Source organism: Canis lupus, chromosome 21 (assembly GCF_003254725.2).
Source record: "Canis lupus dingo isolate Sandy chromosome 21, ASM325472v2, whole genome shotgun sequence".
Classification (NCBI taxonomy): domain Eukaryota; kingdom Metazoa; phylum Chordata; class Mammalia; order Carnivora; family Canidae; genus Canis; species Canis lupus.
The window spans coordinates 19,696,678-19,718,150 of record NC_064263.1 but is presented as its reverse complement, the minus strand read 5'-3'; the positions used below and the strand labels follow the sequence as shown (position 1 = coordinate 19,718,150).

General features: G+C 46.7%; 1 protein-coding gene across 3 annotated transcripts in view; it reads right to left on the bottom strand.

The window, feature by feature from the left end:
- Positions 1–21,473, bottom strand: part of TENM4 (teneurin transmembrane protein 4) — a 2,722,049-nt gene that overhangs the window by 731,807 nt on the left and 1,968,769 nt on the right. The window contains exon 1 of one of the 3 annotated variants that reach the window (XM_049099079.1): positions 5,464–5,600. The exons of 1 other annotated variant lie outside the window; for it this stretch is intronic. The gene's annotated coding sequence lies outside the window, so the exon portion shown is untranslated. Of the gene's footprint in view, positions 1–3,863; positions 3,934–5,463; positions 5,601–21,473 lie in introns of those variants that run through there. One more of the 3 variants, XM_049099078.1, reaches the window with a different exon arrangement.

Sequence of the window (21,473 nt, the reverse complement as noted above, 5' to 3'; positions counted from 1 at the left end):
TGTTTCAATCAAAAAAGAACAACTAAAAATAAGCAAGAAGTCAAAAAATTTCAGTGCTGTTTAAATAAATTATGGCACATTAAAACACTGAGGTTCTATGTAGCCATTAAATATGTCGCCATAGGGAGAAATGTCATAACATGGAAAGACTTATCATTAAATGAAAATACATATTCAGTATATTACGACCATGATCTCATCTTTTTACATGCATAAAGTCACAAGTTACAACTCAAAATGTGGTGAAACTTATTTTCTGCTTTCTCCTTATTGCCTTACCGTGCAACTGTGAATATATATATATGTATATATATTATCAAAGTATATATATAGATATATATATATATACTTTGATAATTAGAAGACAATAAAAGTTTAAGAACTGTAACAAACTAATAAGTATATAAGGCCCAGAGGACCTGAAGATGTAAGAATCTACACTTAACACTGTTTCATTAGAAGCTTTTCTTATGAAAAACTATACATTCAGGGATCCATAATATGCTGGACATCCTGGGAACTGGGGCACATGTCACTTTCAAAGTGGCCTCCATAGCAGTCTGTCAGTGCAGAGAAAAAGATAGAGTGATTCAGCTTTCAGCTACAATAAGCCAGCCTGATAAACCATGTAAGAAGGCAGGTAAAAATCGGTCTCTCAGATCTAGAATTGACGTTGATTTACCCCGCTAGGCTCTTGGAATCAAATCTGCAAGGAGGTGATTTAAATCCCATTGTTCTTTTGTTTCCCGTTTGAGATTTATGGATGTGGGAGATGGGGACAGGAACAGTGGCCAGCTGGAGATCCAGGCAGAGTGGCTGGTTATTGGAACTGGCTAGGGGGCTGAGTACCCAGGTGAGGATCTAAACCAGGTGATATTCAATCTCATTTTCTTCAACCCCTCTGAGTTAAAGAGTGTAAGAGGGCATCTTACTTGAGTCCCTTGCTTGTGGTGTCCGGCAGTCTTTGTCTTAAATTCCTAATCACCCTCTTTCCCATATTTTTAACTCTTGATCTGGAAATATCAGGTTATGTAACATGCCAATCTGCACAAGGATATAATTCTGTCATAAAAAGGGATTCAATGAGGGAGAAATTCTAACAAAACTGGAAATGACTTTTCTAAGAAAAGAGAAGATATTTTTGTTTCAAGCACTTGGGCTGTTTTTAAATAGACTGTAGATGCTGGTACTTTTTGGGCTGTTGATTTTCCTGCCCAACCCCCACCCAACAAGTGCACAGAGCTGGAAAGGGATGAAGGAAGCGCAAGGGAATGATCCTCAGTGACGTTTTGTGACACTAATCCTTGTTTTGTCGTAAACTAGAGAATATCTTCCCATTTACAGGAGAGAACAGAAGTTCCAAAGCTAACTTGCCTAAGGCCACATCGCCATGATTTCTACCCAGTAAATAAAGGAGTTAAAGTTACACCCCATCAATTTAGTCCCGCAAAACCAGGTAGGGTCAAAGAGATTATACCACAGAGAGTCCGATCCATCGGGGGAGAGCCCTTGGAGATCCAAACCGCCCACTACTGCAATAGCCGACCTCCCACTGCAACACCTGTTCGGTGGGGAGCTCACTACCTCATATTCCAGATTATTTCCTTCGCTGCAGAGCTGCCCTCTGATGACACTCCTTTCGGTTGCTCCCTGGATCCCCCGCCCCGCAGGGACCAAGGCTAACCCTCCCCCACCTCCACAGTCCAGTAGGGCGGTTTGCAGGCTTGGGGCCCCCATTCTACCCTCCATCCCCGCATAGGAAGCTGGCAGACGGATCCAAGAAATCTCTAAAACCGATGCCCTCCATCCCTGACAACTTCCCCACCCTCCGAAGACGGTGAATTCACACGCCAACCCCCACTCCGCTCCCGCTCACTTAAACACACAAGCTGGGAGTAACCCCTTCCCTGGATCAGCCCCCTAAAGCCCCCTAAAGCCGCGGGACCCTCTACGTCCTAAGTTCTGCCTGGACAAGCTCGGGGCGTTCACCGGGCCCGGCCGCACGCCAGGCTCCGCGGGGGCTGCGCTCGTTCGCCCCGGGAAGCCCGCTCAGACCGGCCCAGTCCGCGCCGTGGACCGACGCGCATCACCACCGTCCCCAGGAGGGCGGGTTCTCCCACCACGCCTCACATCGCCCACAAAGGGGGGGGGGTCCATCTCTGCGCGAAGCCGGGCCTCGCCGCTCGCCCCACTTGCAGGCTCCCTCGCGCTCGCGCGCTCCCCCTCACCCCACGCGCGCGCACACACACGCGCACACACGCGCGCGCACACAAACTTGCTTCCACCACCACCTGTGAAAACATCCCTCCTAACTTCGGCGAGGGGAGCTCCGGGGCTAGCGGCGCGGCGGAGCGGCGGGAGCGCGGCGGGAGCGCGGCGGGGAGGGGAGGGGAGGGCCGGGCCGGGGGCGGGGGCGGGGGCGGGGCGGGGGGCGCCGCGGGGCCGGGGCTCGGGTTTCCCGCGCTGGCCCCGCCCACCCGGCGGCCCGGCTCGGCGGACTGCGGCGCTGCTCTGCCCTCCCGGGAGCTCCGGGGCGGGGGCCCCGCAGAGGACGGCGGAGAGCGCAGGGGGCTCGGCCCGCGCCGCCCGAGACGCCGCGGGGAGGCCGAGCAGCGCGAGTGCGCGGGGAAACAGGTTGCCGCCGCGCCCCGCGCCCCGCGCCCCGCCCCGCCCCGCCGGATTCCCGCCCTGGCCCGGCGCCCCCCGCCCCCGCCCCCGCCCCCGCGGACCCGCGCGGCCCGCCCGGAGCCTCCCCGGCCGCCGGGCCACAGGCGCCTTCGGCAAGGTCACGGCGCGGCCGGCCGGCACCTGGGGAGTCTCCCGCGGCGGAGCGCGGGCTTGGCAGGCAGTCGCATTGTTAAGGATCATGGCAGCGGCAGGAAATCCGACCGGCCCCGCAGGTCTGCGCAGGGAGGATTTATTTTGCAGCGCGGGACACACTCAGACAGCCCCAGCCCCGGGATTTCAGGGAAGGGGATGCAGGGTTTCGGGACGGAGCAATGTGGCAAAAACAAAACCCTGCCCCCACCCGGGCACACCACCGCCTCCGGCCTGCGGGGTGGGGGGCGGGGGCGGGGCGGGGCGGGGCGAGGGAGTTCAGCGCCCCTGAGCCTCAGACTTCAGCGTTCCGCACGCCTCTAGCGCTCGGGTGCCTTATCCCTCTACAGGCGAAAAAAAACCCACAACGATTTTAAAGCACTTCCACTACTGTGGTTCCTCTGTCAAAGCCCATCGACACGCTACAGGCTGCGGCAGCTCTGAGAAGCAGTCGCCACAGAAGCAAACTGCGCAGCGAGGGGGCGGAAGCCCTGCAGCGCACTCCTCCCCATCCTACCCCAGGGGCGCCCAGCCTGCCCGGGAAGCCAGCATCGGGTGCCCAGGGGCGGCCAAGCCTGGCGGAGGCCAGCACTCTCCCTCCTAACCCCCGCCAGAGCGGGTCCGGACGGCTGGCAGGCTTGGCATCTCCAAGGTGAACCAAACAGCTCAGGCAGGTTCCTAAACACAGGAAGGACAGGCGCTGGGTGTGAACGACGGGTTGGAGGAGATCAGGGGGGCAGAGAAGCGAGGCTTCGGGATTCCCCGGGAGGCAAAGTTAGTTTCCTGAAAGAGCATCCCCTGCAAGGTCTCCCAACGCCTCCCGAGGCAGGCTCGGGCTCTGGGGACTCCATGGGCCCTGGGTTCTGACTGGCTTTTTCTCTCTGACCAATCCCGGAGCCTCTACTCAATTCCCAGCTCAATAACCGGTTCTTTGGGGACAGTAGGATCAGCACCCAACGCGACCCAGGAAGTGGGCGCCGTGGTGCTGCCAGGTGTCTCCCTGCTCCCCGGCCCCGGTCCCGGGATGGGTGCGCCCCGGTACTTACATTCCCCACGCAGGCAAACTTTCAGTCTTGCCTCTCGCGAACGCGGTGCTCGCACTACGGCGCTGGGTAATCACTGAGCCCGTTTATATAATTGCCCGCGATGCCGCGCGGCGGATCCCGCGTGCACGGCCGCACAGCTCAGCACTTGGGCACCCTCTCGCCCCCGCACTCGAATCCCAAGCGTGCCCGCCGCCGCCTTCCACAAAGCAGCAAGGCGATCGCGTGGACTCGTCACATCCAAGGGTGCACGCAGGGTCTACCAAAAGCCGGGCTACTTTAATGCGCCCCTTGCGCGGCAATGGTGGCTTACGGATAACTGCATTTCTACAAACGTCGTCAGGGCTGGGGGTGGGTGGGAAGGAGACAGAGAAACGGACCGGGGTGGGGGGAGGTTGGCACGGCTGTGAAGAGGGCTCTTTACCCAACCCAGCGGCCATACCCTCGTCCGCACGTACCAGGGTGCACAAATCGCCTTAACGTGTCGCCCTGAAAGGGAAGCCAACTTCCAAAGTTAGAGACCACGCAGTTGAATTTCCAGTACTTTCCAACCTCGCCTAGGCGGGGACAGGAGAAGGGGCGGCCCGCGGCCAGCGCAGCCCTCCCCACCTGCCAGCCAAGGAGGACTCACCGGTGGAACCGTCCCTCGCCCCCCGTGGCTGGCTGTGTATTCCCTGCTTGCGCGTACCACACACACACACACACACACACACGCACACGCACACACTCTCCAATACCACCTTCACGTCTGCTTCCTTCATTAGACTGCATTTTTAAAACGCGAGGAAAATGACGGAGCCAGAGCACATCTGTCCGAGCCGGGGGTGCGAGTAGTCACACACACACACACACGCGCGCGCGCGCGCAGTCACACTCACGCGGGAGCGCTCTGAGCGTCCACCCGCGGCGGCAGCCTGCACTCACCGGGAAGGCAACGTCCGCGCCGCTGCAGGGCGGCGGGCGAGGGCCGGGGAGCCGCGCGGGCTGCAGAGGGCGCGGGGCCGGGGTCGCCCTCCGGTTCCCCCGCTCCCCGCGCCGCGCGCACGGGGCCGCTGCAGCCAGCGCTCGCCCCGCAGGACAGGCTGCAGCCGCCAGAGCCCGGCGCCTCCTCCCAGGCTCCTCCTGCGCCCGCCGGGGCCCAGAGGCAGGCTGGTTCTGCAGAGGGGCTGCGGACGCTGGGGCTGGGGCTGGGGCTGGGGCTGGGGCTGGGGCTGGGGCGGGGAAGGAAGGGGATCCCGGTGAGGAGGAAGGCGAACCCGCGCGCGCCGCCTCGCTCCCACCCGCAGTCCGGAGTCCCGGCCCCTGCGCCCGCCTCCCGGCTCTCCCCTAACCTCGGCTCCCGGACTCTAGTCCGCGGCGGGCTCCGGGGGCTGCGGCGACGGGGGCTCGGGCTCCAGACCGGCTCGCCTCGCGGGCAGCCTCCCTCCCGTGCTCCCCCAGCGCGGGCCGAGGGGGCAGGCGAGCGTCCCCGGGAGCCCCCGGCCGTCCGCGCGAGCGGCCCCGACCCCGCCGCGGCCAACCAGCGAGGACGGACGGGGGAGCCGGCGAGACGCAGCCGCGGTCCCCAAGGCGCTTTTCCGTGGAGCGGAGCGCGCCGCCTTACCGTGGCTGCAGGCTGCCACCGCCGGGGACGCGGGGAGGAGGGCGGCAGCGAGGCTCGGCGGCGCGGCTCCTCGGCTCCGCGAGCCCGAGCAGGGCGCCCAGGAAGGAGCGGGTCCCGGCTCCGCGCTCAGCTCCGGCGAGACCAGCAGCAGCCCCCGAGGGCAGCGGAGCCCGAGCGAGCCTGCAGCCGCGCGCGCACGCCCGGCTCCGGCTCCGGCTCCGGCTCCGGCTCCGGCCCGGCTCCGGCTCCCGCTCCCGCTCCCGCTCCCGGCCGCTCCCGCTCCCGCTCCGGCTCCCGCTCCCGGCCGCTCCCGGCCGGCGTCCCTGCCAGCACTGCTGCCCCACATGAAACAGCTGCAATCCCGAGGCTTCTGGGGGGTTGGGGCGGCTGCGTGCGAGCGCGCGCGTGTGAGTGTGTGTTTAATAGCTTCCCTCCTCTTCTTCCCCTCCCTGCCCGCTCGCCCGCCTGCCTCCGTCCCCCACCCTCGCTCTCACACACACACAGGGCGAGCGAGCGAGACACACACACGCGCGCGCGCGCACACGCACACGCACACGCAGGTTACATGAATGGGAGGCGGGAGCCAGCCCTGCGGGGCCGGGCGAGCCGCGGGGCAGGGCCGCGCCACGGAGCCGGGGGCGCCACGCGGGGACGCGCGGCCTCCCGGGGCCCTCGCCGCCGCCCGGCGCGCCCGGGCTCTGCGTCCTCCCCCTGGCCTCCTTGCACTCCGCTCCCTTCTCCATCTTCGCTCCCTTGTGTTGCCTTTTCTTTCTCGAATCCTCCTAGTAGTCTCAGTTCAGTGTCTCTCTCGCTCTGCTCTTTTACCGTCTCCGCTCGCTGTTCCAGGCCCTTCTCCAACTTTCTCCTTCCTCGTCCCGACTTTCCCCTACTTCCTCTCCCCCTGCCTTTTGTTCTCTGGCCTCCCGCGTAGGCCCTCTCCCCCGTGCCTCCGAGGTGCAGCCTCTGCTCCCCTCGCCCTGCCTCCCCACCCCCCCCAGCACACACCCCCTTCGCCGGTCCCCGGGGGCTCCTGGGCCGGCGGCTCCCCCCTCCCCCCCGCCGCCCCCTGATGCTATTTCACACCCTCGACACTTTTCCGGGGTCAGTCCCTCTCGCGTTGCTGCTGCAGCACAGCCAGAGGTAATTAAGAGCTGAGAACTTGAGTTCCTTCCTCAGGCTCGCAAGATGCCCAAAGAAAGGCCCTCCCTCGGACAACTTCCCTAAAACCATGGTAACAGCTACTCAGTCGTGATAACAATCATTTAAAAAATAACTGCAGAGAACGTGGTCCAAGAGATTTGTCCTTCGCATTTCTGGACTGTGATCGCCAGCACAGTTAGAGAAGGGCATTTTCGCCGGGTGGGAGAGGCAGCTTGGCGCAGGGGCAACTTGCAAGGGCTTTGGAGAAAATTCCCACCGCAGCCCCGCTGCATGTTAGCCCTGTGACCTCGTGCTCTCCGTGACCTCTGGCCCTGCCTCCGGTTTCTCATCTGTAGAATGGAAGGTCATACCTATCCACCCCTTATGGTGAGGGTTAAAAGAGGGAACAAAGCAAAGAAAGCACCGGACAAACTGAAGTTCAAACAATGTGACTTCCTTTCTCCTCCCGCAACCTTTTTTAAAACTCCTTTCACGATCCACTACATTATATCTCCACGACCTAAAGTGTGCAGGGAAGGAGGAAATGTGACAATGATAATGTTACAGAAGGGTGAATCAAGGTCTAGGATATTTTAAAAACTCTGTTGTATGATGACCAGGAGGACCGTCTAGCCGGTTGCTGTCTGCTGATTACAGAAACATCACAGAGATTATAAACTTGGGGTGCTGGGATGCCCCTTCAACATCTCCTAACCGAGACTTCCCAGAAAGTCAGGGACAGAGGTAAGAGTGGATGGGAGGTTTCCGTGCCCTCCATTCAATCTATTTTTAAAATCTTCATAACTGAACACTGACCAGTGACAAAGCCTAGGAGACTAACTAGAATGTCAAGTCTCTGCCTTTGGATAGCGTTTATCAACTTTTTGTCTTCACTGCAGATATCAAATGGTTTATACAAGCTGTGATTGACAGTTAGATTCGGTCCTTTGACAAATATTTGTTGACCACCTACACTGTGGCTGGCACCGTCATGGGCTCTGGGCATCCAGTGGTGAGGCAAACAAGCCTTGCCTTTGTGAGCGCGGAGTGCAGTAGACATGTCTGGTGAATGTGTAATAGGGAAATGAGTCACATATACCTTGAGAAATATCGTTTGTTTGGTGGACAGAATCTTTCCAAATATGAAGTCCATGGCAGAGGGGATAATAAAAGAATCCTTGAATGACAATTCTGGAATTTTCATTCTGGACTGTTCATTCTGTGCGCCTCATTTGACTGATGGGAAACCAGAGGCCCTGGCTAAAATTAGCAGGTGAAAGTATGATGAGAAACAAGATACCTTGCATAGTCTCGAAGAATCCTCGATTAATTTCAGAGAGAGAAAAACAGTAATTTTACAGTTGAAACACCTGGCCAACTCTGCCTTAAGTAATTAATAAGTCAGTATCACTGGTAATGTGATCGGTAGACATCATGTGCCTCCTGATGTGACCCATTGAAAAGGACATTACCTCCCCTCTGTGGTAGTCCTGCCAAAAATAAATAATCTGAATCGAATCATGAAGAAACATCAGACAAGCTCAAACTGAGGGCCGTTCAATGAAATAACTGTCACGTTCTCTTCAAAAACACCAAAACCGCGAAAGAGAAAGACTCTGCCACAGTTCTAGATTAAAGGAAAGGCTTAGCTCTCGTGACAATAAAGGTAACATGGGTCCTGGATTGGGACATTAATAGGAAAATGTGAATTTCTTTATCTTGATAATCACTGTATTTATGGAGAAGGCTTTCCTTGTTTGTTTGTTTTTTCTTTTTTTTTACTTTCCTTGTTTTTAAGACCTACATGACTGAAGTATTTAGAGGTTTAAAGATGAAGAAATCCCCACCTTCAAAGAGAGGCACAGTATGGTAGGTTTCCGCCTAAAGGACAGAAAGAGTCTGAGCACAGAAGATTACCCAACCAAATCCTGGTGGGTAAGGGAAGACTTCCTGTAGGAGGTAGTATTCAAGTTGAATTTTGAAGACAAGAAAGTTAGCTAGGCCGTAAGGGAAAGGAGGCGCTTTTTAAATAAAGGTAACCTACAGGGACATGAACAAAAAGCATGCGGCACATTATGGCCTCAGAGTTGGCACATGCAGGGAGTGCCTGGGACCATCTAGACAAGTAGGTTGGGTTGGATCTTGAAGGGACTCGAATGAAGCTGAGGAGCTCAAACATCTTAAAGCTTACGTATGGGATGAGCACTGGGTGTTATACTGTATGTTGGCTAATTTAATTTAAATAAAATATTTTTTTAAAAAGAAGCTTAGGTAGGGGGTGAGGGTCGGGAGCAAAGAGTTATCAAAGACTTTTAAGTAGAAGGAGCCATGTGATCTTCAGTAGTTGAAAAAGACAATTTGGCAGCAGTGTAGAGAAATGGATTGAAGGCCCGAGAAGACCAGAGCTGCTCGGTTAAGATCATTTAGGTACACTCAGGCAATTGCAGTGAGGATGGAGAAGGGAAGAGAGATTTAAGAAAGATCGAGGGTATAAAATGAACAGTTATTGGTGACTGGCTGAATGGGGGTGGGCAAGAAATCCAAAGGGACTCCTAGTTTTCAAGCTTGGGTATCTGGGTGGAGGGTGGGACTGTCTGCTTCCATGTCAAGAGAATTCAGGAGAAAGCAGAGGTTGTAGAGGGAAGACTAAGGTCAGTTGTTACCATGCCGTAATCTAACTCTGTAGCAGCTTGATATTCTCCTGGATGGTTGCTCTGTGCCACAGGAAACCCAGCCTAAGACCCTCCAAACTGCCAGCCCACGCATTACCCAGAGAAGCAAACAAAACCAATAGATTAGATATAATAGCAGTACCTTATTTGCAATAACAAGAAAAAAAAATTGAAACAGCCTAAATGGTCAAGTAGTTGGTAAGTAAGTTGAGGGACAGCCTTGTCAGAACATTATATAGCCACTGTAAAGTTCTTTCTTTGCAGAGTTTCTCAGGCTGTGGAAAAATGTCAATGCCATCAATGTAAAATTTTTTAAAAGCAGACTTCAAAATTGTTAAGTGCATAAAAAATCTTCCCGGAGAAAAATCTGGGGAAAAAAAAAAAGAACCACCAAAAACATGCCAAATATTAACAATGGTTGCCTCTGGGTGATAGGATTATGAGTAATATATATTTTCTTCTTCAGGCTTTTTGGATACTTTCTAACTTTCCCACAATGAACATTCATTACTTTCATAACAAAAATTAAAAGCTGTCATTTAAAAAATATGGCTGTGACCCCCCTCTTCTACTTTATTGCTTTTCAATCCACCCTTCCCACTCCCCCTGAAGACTGCCTTTTAAGCTTTATCTTTGAGAGTGAAATAAGAGGGCATTTAACAAATCAGGGGAAATTATCAGCTGGGCTGGAGAGGGGGAGGAGGCGTTCTTTCTCACGTAGGCAGATATGTTATTAGAGCTGTTGAAACTGTATATATTAAAGACGTTCGCATTGCCCTTATTGATTCTATGCTACGTTACAAGGAAAAGAAAACCTGTAGTGGGGCCCAGAAAGTGTGAGTCTTTAAAGGGCAAGTTTTAATTAGGGAATGTATTTATTTGCAAAACCTCTTCTCTTCATAAACTGGCAGTTACTGTAAAATCGTTTCAGAAAGCAGGTATTTCAGGCAAGGAGACACTTGGGGGCAAGGGGCAATGCTTCGTGCCTGTTGTCTGACACTACATCAGATACACAAACTGGTTACATAGGATTTGGACACCCACTGATAAGTGCCATCAAATGTTCACAATTAGAGGGCAAGAAGAGTGCCAGCCCAAGAATGTTCTCATTCTTAGGAAAGGTCGCTGTAAATGGCTCCCCATTTACAGAACTTTACAGTTCCCTCAACATCTGTGATTTTTCATCTCGCAGAAATGTTTACTATGTGCACAGGTAATAATACCTTACACAAGCAGAGCCGTCACATTTTCAAGGGCCCTCCACATCTGTTGATTCACTCAAGCCTTGTACCCCCTGCCGTCCTTCCCACTAGGATCCTGTTACTTCCAGTTTGCAGGGAAGAACAGAAACCCAAAGAGGCAAACAGTGGGTAGAACTAAAGACAGAACAGGAGACATTTTTGGAAAGCCTTCTATGTGGCTGTGGCACTTCCAATATGAGTTCTCTCATCAACTCCTGAAGGTAACTTGGGAGGGAGGGTGAGTAAACTGGAGTGTGTGTGGCTCTGGCTCAACAGAATCAGAATGAGACCCTCCTCTCCAGAATTCCCAGGACCATCCCTTTCCCAGCATAACCCCACTTTTAAAAGCCAAGGAGTGCGGCTAGTTATTATTCTTTGGCAGGTAACTCAGTTTACCCTGTGAGCTGCCTTTCTGTCTTGAGGGAAATCAAAGCTAGTATTTGGGGATTTAACAATGGCTTTTGAATATGTCTGCTGGAAAAGGAGGAAGCCTCTACTTGGATTCTCACACATCTTCTCCTTTGGAGAAATGGTTGGATCTTTCTCCTTCCCCATGTTCACTCCAATGTTCAGCAGAGTATTTAGTACTTAGGGGTTCTTAGTAAATATTCCTTCATGGAGTGAAGGAACAGATACTAGTAACAAAATAGCTAGCCTGTATTGAGCATTGTGCGCAGGCCTAAAGGCAATGTCCTGTAAAGGACATTATCTCATTTAAATTTAAGAGCAACACCATGTGGTAGGTATGATTATTACTCTTATTCCATAGGTGAGAAAACTGAGATGTAAAGAAGTTAAGTAGTTTGTCCAAGGTCACTAATGTTTAATAAATGGCAAAGCCAGATTCCAGCTTAGGTTGTTTTGAGTATAGGCTCTTAGCCACCATACTGTATTGGATGGATAGATGGATGGTTGGATGGATGGGATTAACACCAGTAGCAGTGAAGTGAGCTCTCCCATGAACCACTACAGTACATTTGATGTTGTGGTTAATCTTGTCTAGAGCAGGCCATCGTGTGACTTTCCATGATCACCTCCTGTTTATTTCCTTCATCGTGTACTTCACAAGCTGCAATTATTTGTGTATGAGTTTTTTTACTTTTTCTTTAAAGATCTGCCCAAGTTGCAATATAACTTGCAGAGTAAGTCCCATGAGTGTCTTGGCCACTGTTGTGATCCCCAGCATCTAGTATAGAGCCTGGCACAGAGTAGATAGTTCCATAAATATTTCTGAAACAAGCGAATGAATGTTGCCTCCCATCCTTCTTCGGGGGTGAAGGGCCTGTGGGTGTGTATACACGAGCACTTGTGAAAGATGGGTAATTCACATGAGTTTATTCCATCTCCTACCAATGCTTGCTTTCTGTTTTGGGGGGCATGTAGTTCAGGCAGTGGAGCTGAGATTCATAGGAGCACATAATGGTTCTGATTGTGCTCCTCCAAGGACGTTTGTGCCCAGATAACAGGGCAAACACTGATCAGAAAATAGCAGCATCTGTTGTGGTCAAGATGACTAGCTGATAGAATTCCACAGTGGAAGCATCCTCTCTGATTAGGTCGCCCCCGCTTTCACAGCAGAGAGGCGTTGTATCAGCTGACATCACTTGCATAACATTTCCCTTCCAAGGGCTGCTGGCAATGGTCTCTTCAAAAGGGGGTCTCTTAGAGCTTTCCTCCTGTGTGCTTAAGGCCATGTGATCCTTTCCAAAGAGGATGCCTCAGCCAAGGCTTCCTTTCTTGCTAATTTTTGTCCTCTTTTCTTACTTGCCTAACAGACTTCTTTTGCACTTGATGTGAATTTGCCTTTTCTTCTGCGGGTTAGACTAGGTGGCAGATGCTGTTCCTCTCCAAGCTAAATCAGATCCATTTCCTAGTCTTAGAAGTCTCCAGCCTTTACTAGAACTGTTTATTGGTCCAGAGGCCATTTGTCCAGAGGTAATCAAGAATGTAAGAAACAGGGACGCCTGGATGGCTCAGTAGTTGAGCGTCTGCCTTTGGCTCAGGGCGTGATCCTGGAGTTCCAGGATAGAGTCCCATATCGGGCTCCCTGCATGGAGCCTGCTTCTCCCTCTGCCTGTGTCTCTGCCTCTCTCTGTGTGTCTCTCATGAATAAATAAATAAAATCTTAAAAACAAAAACAAAAAAGAATGTAACAAAGGAACATAAAGACAAAAGTAACCACAAAGGCCTTCACTAAATTACCAAAGCTTCCATAGGGTGATTCTAATGACTATGATGCCAGATGCTTACCTAATGCTTTATACATAGTCATACCTTTAATTCTTATAACAGCCCTATAAAATAAAATATATTAATATTCCCAAGTCAGATTTAATCCAACATTCCTAGGCCTTACCAGCCTGTGGGACAAAAGGAGTAGAGTTAATATCAATTCCCAAATAAACACTATTCTGGCCTGCATGCTACTTTTTCCATATAACAATATGTGTTAGAAATACGTGCCTTCTCATTCTTTTTTTATAATTGCATACTATTTCATTATACAGATATACCATCTGAATTTAACCACAGCAATCATGGTGATTGTGATATATTCATTTAAATAAATGCCAAGCACTTAACCTGATATCAGCAGTGGCTGCTCAAAAATGTTAAATAAGAGATTTATAACTGTCAAGTCTGTTGACTCTTAAAAAGAAGCAACCCAAAAAATGTGGAAGTTTCAAATCAGTTGGGAAAGGATGAACCTTTCAGTTACAGTGCCATTGTAACCAACAAATCATTTTGGAGGGAAAGAAGTTAGATCCCTCTCCATTATAATATCCCTTTAAATTTTTTCACACTGAATATAAAAAAGGAAAATTCTAGAAGAAAAACAGGTGACAATTTACATCATTTTAGAGATGAAGAAAGAAGTCATGTTTAAATGTGATATAAAAAGGAAAAAAATTTTAAAGAAAAATGTCAAAAATTTGACTATAAAATTTTTGAAATGTTTGTATATTTATAAAACCAAGACAAGAATCAAAGGAATAAAATGTTGAGGAAGTATTTGAAACATACACAAAAAAGTGCTATTATCTTTAATATATAATGAGGTTTTACAAATGTATAAGAAAAAGACATCTCAATAGAAAAGTAGGCAAAGAATAAAAAAGCTAATTTACTAAAAAGTACAAAGCTAAGCACATGATATATATTTAACTCACTTGTAACTCCTCCAAAAACTGCAAGATACAATAATATTCAAAGTGTTTTTTTCTTTTTTTTTCTTTTGCTTATCAAATGAGGAAAGTATTAGAGAAATGTGACATGCCCAAAAAATACTCTCTCTCCCTATACCGCCAATGGGTAGATATTGGCAAAACCTTTCCAAAAGAGAGTATAGACACATTTACCAAAAGCTTTTCATTGTGTGAAGTTTCCAGTCCAGGAATCTATGTCTACATTTGAGGGAGTTAAGTAAGAGAAAATAATCATGGATGGACTTATGTAAAGAATTCTGTAAAAGAGTTTTATTAGTGTTAGTAACAGCAACAAATTGGAAACAATCTGTCAACAAATTAGTAAATAATCATAGTGTAATGAACTGTTATATAGCTATTATAGACCATGATGAGAAGAATATTTAAAGAACTGGAAAGAATTTACAGCACATATTTTTGTGACTTTAACCTATTATGGAAAATGTGAGACAAATACAAGTTTGGTGTATAAATTATACCCATCATCTAATTTCAGTGATAATTATTTATTTTATTTTATTTTTAAGTAGGCTCCACACCCAACATGGGGCTTGAACTCATTACCCTAAGATCAAGAGTTGTATGCTCTACTAACTAAGCCAGTCAAGTGCCCCTAATTTTAATGATTATAAAATTCATGGCCAATCTCGTTTTATCTATATTCCTCCTCACTTATTGCCTCCCCTGTTAGTTTGAAGAAAATTCCAAGCATCATTTCATTTTATCCATAAATATTTTAGTAAATATCTCTAAAAAATATGAACTATTTAAAAAAATAACCACAATATATTTTATTTTTTATTTTTATTTTTTATATTTTATTTATTTATTCATGAGAGACACAGGGTGAGAGGCAGAGACATAGAAAGAGGGAGAAACTGGCTCCCTGTGGGGAGCCTGATGCAGGACTTGATCCCAGGACTCCAGGATCACGCCCTGAGCCGAAGGCAGACACTCAACCACTGAGCCACCCATCCACTGTCCCTATTATTACATTTTAAAACAACAATAATTTCTTAATGTCATCAGTGGTCCAGTCACCATTCAAAATGACCTGATTGTTTCGTAAATTTGTATTTTTCCAGTTTGTTTGCATCAGTATCCAAATAAACTTCATGCATTGCAATTGGCTAATGTATCTACTAAATCTCTTCTGATAGGCTTTCCTCCATTTATTTTTACCCCTGCTTGTACATTACTTCTTACAAAGACAGGGTTGTTTGTCCAAGAGAGTCTCCAAAAAAGCTGAATTTAGTGAATGCACTCTTCTGGTAACCATTCTTCTACAACTTCTATTTCCTGTAAATTAGTAATTAGTTCTAAAGAAGCTTGATTCTCTAGAATTCAGAGTTAATTCTTTTGGATAAGACTGTCTAGATGTTATTGTGTCCTGCCATCTGTCTTTGTGATGTTAGTAACCTGTGATGCTTATTGACTAGATTCATCCTTCACCTAGAGGTTCTATTGGTCATATTCTGATTCATTGATATTCATTCCTTCTTCACTGGAATACATCTATAGAGAAAAACTTCCTCTCTTGAACTATTTGCTGACCTAAAGAGGCCGAATAAATGTTTGATTCTTTCCTTTTACTTATCAGGTTCCCAAAGAATGGTTTGGTTCTGTAGTATTCTCCCAAGGTATCAAAGAGGTTTTTTTCTTTTCCTTTTCTTTTTAAGTGTCATTATGAGTTCATGTATTTAAATATGGTTGATGTATTTTCATTTCATTTTAGTTATTGTTCATACTGATGTTCAAATTGCCCCATCTTTGGCCAGTAGGAACATCTTCATATTGACTCCCAGGTCTTTGATAGCCTCCTTCCCCTTCTCCACCTCTGCAGACCCTGGAATAATAGGTGTTTCAGGTTCATCTTGTACCTATCCTGTTTCAGATATGAAAGCATCCATTTTAGGAATACCCTGTTTTTTTGTTTTGTTTTGTTTTTTTAGTGGGAAATGGTAGTTAGAAACCACAATCTTGCTACTAGAAGTTGCTTGTTGCTACTGGGCTGGTATTATTTACAGCCTTTTTCAATTGGCAGGTTTAGGTAATATTTTAAAAAGGAAAATTCACTATCTGTTCATTCCATTATTTCTAATTCAGTTTTTACTTAACTTCTTCAGTCTTCTATCTATATCTCTCTCCTTCCATTACAAATAATAAATGATGTTATATATAAAAATATTTATTATTTTGTGAAAATAGCCACAATATTTATTTTAGTGGGAATCAAGTGTATATATAAATCATAAATATTTATTTCATATGTATATATCAAAAATATAGAAGTTTGCAGTGGTTATTTCTTGATGATGCAATTAAAGGTAATTTTTATTTTCCTTTGGTTTCTTTTCTATTTTTTTTTTTGCTTTTTAGTATTTATAAAATTTCCATAATAAACCTATTTTATTTTTGCTATAAGAAAAAATTCGCTAAAAAACAAAAATAAACCAGATGGTATAAATTACAATATAGTAAACTGTCTGCCAATCTTATATGTGGGTAGAATAATGATATTCTATTACATCTGTGGAGTGCTTTACAATTTACAAAGCATTTTACATCCATTATCTTTCATGATCATCACAGCACTGTGAAGGCATCAGAATAGGAATATTGTCTTATAGGAAAAGAAAATAGAGGTTTGGGATGCCTGGGTGGCTCAGTGGTTGAGCATCTGCCTTTGGCTCAGGGTGTGATCCCAGGTCCAGGGATCGAGTCCCATATTAGGCTTCCTGCGAGAAACCTGCTTCTAACTCTTCCTGTGTCTTTGCCTCTCTCTCTGTGTCTCTCATGAATAAATAAAATCTAAAAAAAGAAAAGAAAAGAAAGAAAGAAAATAGAGGTTTAAAAGGATCATATATGATAGAATCAAGGTTAGAACTCATGACTCCCGACTCCTTCTTTTTTTTAAGTAGCCTCATGCTCAGTGCAGAGCCCAACACAGGGCTTGAACTCACAACCCTGACCTGAGCTGAGGTCAAGAGTCAGCCACTTAACTGACTGACCACCTAGGCACCCCAGGGCTACTGACTTCTTGGTTAGAATAATATCTGGCTCTGGGTGATTGTTATTATGCTTCTGTTTTATAGTAAGACAAGAAGACCCTGCAGTGTCCTGCCTGCTGCTGCTTAGAATGTTATCCTCAGAACCATCTTTCTTTAGCATAAGGTTTGGAAGCCCATAGAAATGCCAAAACTTGGGATGCCTGGGTATCTCAGTGGCTGAGCATATGCCTTCGGCTCAGGGTATGATCCCAGGGTACTGAGATGGAGTCCCGCATCGGGCTTCCTGCATGGAGCCTGCTTCTCCCTCTGCCTATGTCTCTGCCTCTCTCTCTCTCTGTCATGAATAAATAAATAAGATCTTTTTTAAAATGCTAAAACTTATTTTTCAATTCAATTTTTATTTTTAATCAAAGTAACTCATTTCCATAATTTTCAAAGTCAAATATTCTAAAAGGATTTTAATACAAAATAGTAGCCACCTGCCTTCTTCTTCATCTCCTCCTCCACCTGCTGGTCTTCCTCTCCAGAGGCAGCCACTTTAAACTAATTGAGCTGTTTCTTCTGGTTTTTGTTTCCATATCACTAGATAATGTGTTTCTACTGCAATTTCTAAATTTTCAATTCTTAGTTATTATCAATGTACTTTATATTATTGAAGATGATAATTTAACTGTCCTTCTCCTCTTTGGACAGAGACTTCTTCTCATCCTCTCAATGTACTTACTTCATAATCTTTGCTTAAACATTCGTGTTTCCATTATTATGATTCTGTAACAATTATTCTGAGTTGAGCCATATAGTGTACTGTGAAGTACTTTCTTATGTTAATTTTTGCTTCCTCTTGAGTTAACAATTGGTTTTCTCTCTCTCTCTCCCTCTCTCTCTTTTTTAGAATCATTTAGTGTTTTAGACACCTGTCACCATTTCATCCCCAAACTCTCTATCAGGTTATATACATCTTCTCTCAGTACATTCCAATACATCAAATAATCTACTAGTTTCTTCACATCCCTTATATTTGCTTTGCTTTCCTTTCCTTTGCCATCGAAATGTGGTTTTCTTTTGTCTAAATGGTTCCAAAAGAACTGGAGGCAAGCCTTGGAGCCTTGCTGAATGGCTCTTGTTCTAGGGTCAGGCTCTACTGTATTCCTGGAAATTTTATTGGATCTCATGCCAATATTCATATCTTTTATTTACAAGATCTCATGTCTTCCTTTTTTTTGTTTACCCTTTACACTGAGAACAAACATATGGGAGGTGAATTTTTTGAGATCTTATTTGGCTGGACACAGAATTCCAGGTTAGAAATAAATTCCCTATAATTTTAAGGACATTGATAGTTCCTTTGTCCTTTTGCTTCCAGTGCTCTTAAGAACTCTGATACCATTTTTGCCTCTTTATCCTGCTTTTGTGACCTTTTCCATCTACTACTCACTGAAATTTTTTAGGATCTTCTCTTTTCTTCGGAAAATTTCTTCAGAAATCACACGATGGATGGCATGAGTCTTCTTTCTTCCAGTGTGCTGAACTTTTGCTGGGTTCTTTTACTGCAGAAACTCTGAGGGATTTGTTTGAAATATTTCATTGCTGATTTTCTTATTTCCTATTTCCAAAACTCCTGTTATTCAGATATGGGAGCTCATAAACCATTTCTAATTTTTTAATCTTCCCTTTCCTGCCTGTCATATTTTTGTCTGTTTTTTTACTGGGAGGTTTTCTTAGCTTTGTCTACCAACCCATTTATGACATTTTTATTTCTGCTATCATATTTTTAATTTTCAGGACTTGTTTCAGTTGTTTGAATATTTTTCTCTTTAAACAGCCTCCAGTTCTTGTCTCATGTACATATCTTTCTTTATCTGTATAAGGATATTAATGATATATTTTGTAAAATTTTTTACCGTTCCCTGCATTGTTTCTAAGTTTTTTGAGCTTTCAAAATGTATTATGCTTTTGTGTTTGTTTTTTATTGTAAGGGCTTTGATCAGATATAGGTGATCTAGACTACCCATGCCTATTTAACTAAAAACTGATTGGAAATTTTAACATGTAAGAGCAAACTCTGTTGCCTAGTGGGCTTGCCTTTAGGATCACCTGGCTAATTCATTGGTAATTCCTTAACAGTATCTCTCTAAGTCTTTTCTGAAGGGCCATTCCATTTTACTAGAAAGGAACCTTCCAATCTCTTCCTGAGGAGGACAAGACTGGCTGCTAAGATTTTCTAGAAGCTTCAAGGGGGAAGAGACTGGGAAGCAGTCTCACTATTTCTATACAGATTTCATTTACTCCTTTCATTCCTGTTTTCAGGACAATATATCTACCCTTAGCTATGCTGTTTTCCCCACATCCAGTTTCTCATTCACTCATTTACCCTGGACAGGAAATTTCCAGTCATCTCTTTGCTAGAGAGAGGACAGGCACTCAGGAGGAGAGCAGGACACATGAGTCAATCTTAAGACATTCAAACCAACCCAGACTCTTTACTTTTTGAAGTGCCTGAGCTCCCAATTTTCCTTTCCTTTCCTGGAGCTCTACAGTGAAATGAAACAGCTTGTAGGCTTTCACCATTGAGACTCTGGTTTTACTTCCTCGGGTCTGCCTAAGTCAATTATTTCTTGCCCATCTCCTTTATAGATCCAAAATCCTATTGTTGGGACGCCTGGGTGGCTCAGTGGTTTAGCGCCTGCCTTTGGCCCAGGGCGTGACCCTGGAGACCCGGGATCGAGTCCCACGTCGGGCTCCCTGCGTGGAGCCTGCTTCTCCCTCTGCCTGTGTCTCTGCCTCTCATTCTGTGTGTCTCTCATGATTAAATAAATAAAATCTTTAAAAACAAACAAACAAACAAACAAACAAAACCCAAAATCCTATTGTCTCTGCTCCAATTATTTTTTTCTTTGTAGTTTTGTGTTTTGTGCCTTTTATTTATTTCTCTTTCATTTTAGTAGGTGTTGGGGAGCAAGTAGGAGTACAAGTATACAGTAAACCCTCCATGTGCAGCAGATGTCCAAACCCTTCTTTCAGGCCAGACTTTAAGAGTCGTTCAGCCACTTCCTGAGGCTTGAGCTTTTTTTTGGAGAAGCACTGTGGCTCTGCTGTCCACACCCAGGGCCCTACATGGATTTGAGAGCCTGACTTTCCTCACTTCTCAATAGAATCCAGCCTTATTGGGCATAGTGAGGATAACTGGGATGCTCTCCTGTCTGTGTTTTTAGTTCCTAGTCTTTTGAAGAATATCAGTGGTATTTTTTATATTATGATTACTGGCAGGCTGTGTTGGGGGTGGGAGGAAATCTCACCGGGTTGTTGAGGGAGGAGGTAGTGCACAGGGAGCTAGAGAAGCCTCTTTAATAAATGCTTTGGTGACAAGTTCTGAATTATAGAAAGTCATAATGGTAATGACAATGGCTAATTTTCCTAAGAATGTGTATGCCTCAATCACCATGCTTTACGTGGTATCTCAATTAAACATCACAACAGACCTATAAATAAGTACCACTATTATCTCCATTTTAGAAATGAGCAAATAGAGGGGTGGAGACGTTCAATCACTTGGTCAATATCACACAACAAAGATGTGGCTGATCTCAGATTAAAACCCACATTTGTCTAGAGCTGTTACTTGTAATACCGAGGCCAGAGCTTCTCAAACTTTACTGTGCTCACAAATCACCTGGGATTCTGTTACAGTGCAGATTTGAGTTTGGTAGGTTTGGCATAGGGCTCAGATTCTGCTTTTCTACCAAGCTCCCAGATGAGCCTGATGCTGCTAGTCTAGGGTTTGAACTTTTTAAAAAAGATTTTATTTATTTATCTGAGAGAGAGAAAGAGAAAGAGGAAGAGAAAGAGCATAAGCAGGGGAGAGGGGCAGAGGGGAGGGGAGAAGCAGACTTTCTGCTAAGCAGGGAGCCCAACACAAGGAGTTCCATCCTGGGATCATGACCCGAGCCAAAGGCAGACGCTTAACTGACTGAGCCCCCCAGGAGCCCCCAGAGGTTGAACTTTAAGTAATGAAGCTTCAGACTGTGGTCTCCCTAAGGCAGCTGCATCCTGTGGCACCTAGTTTCCCAGGTACAAAAGAGGCCATAGGAACAGTAATGGTACCTAATTTACTTGTTCCTCCCCACGTGTACACGAGCAGGACTATCAGATACTCATTTCTCCCCACCATACCCTTTACCCAGGAGTCCCGGTGTTTCATGAGTGCACCTAGAGCCCTCTCTGGTGCTCTGGTTGCACGACGCTCACTTCTTGGCACTGGCTTTGAAATCACGTGAAGGTAGCCCCTGAGCATTCCCACAGCTTCTAGGGCTTTCCCTGAGCATGCCACATCTGGAGTTGTAGCTCTAGGTGTTCTACAACACAGGTCCTTCAAAGTGTGAAAAGGCAGTGAGCTCCTTCCTGCTGGCCCTCGGTGGTGTTGTACTGTGTTCCTTACAGAAACAGAGAATCCCCTTCGCACTCAAAGTCACCTGGATCCCAAGCAACAGCCCTAAATCTCCCAGGTTCCTTGTGACAAATGGCTGCCAGCTGCAGCCTCTAGGCTTCCCAACCTAGAGAAATAAAACTTCTGTCCTCCTGTATCTCTTTCTCCTCATTAGCCTCTGCTCCCAGCAATCCTAGAATTCACCACCCATTCACCACTTGAAAGCAAGTCTAACTCAGGCCAGCTTCCAACTTGAGTAGAAGGGGCAATGACCCACTAACTTGCCAGACACAGCCAGCTATGTGTGAATCTTAGTT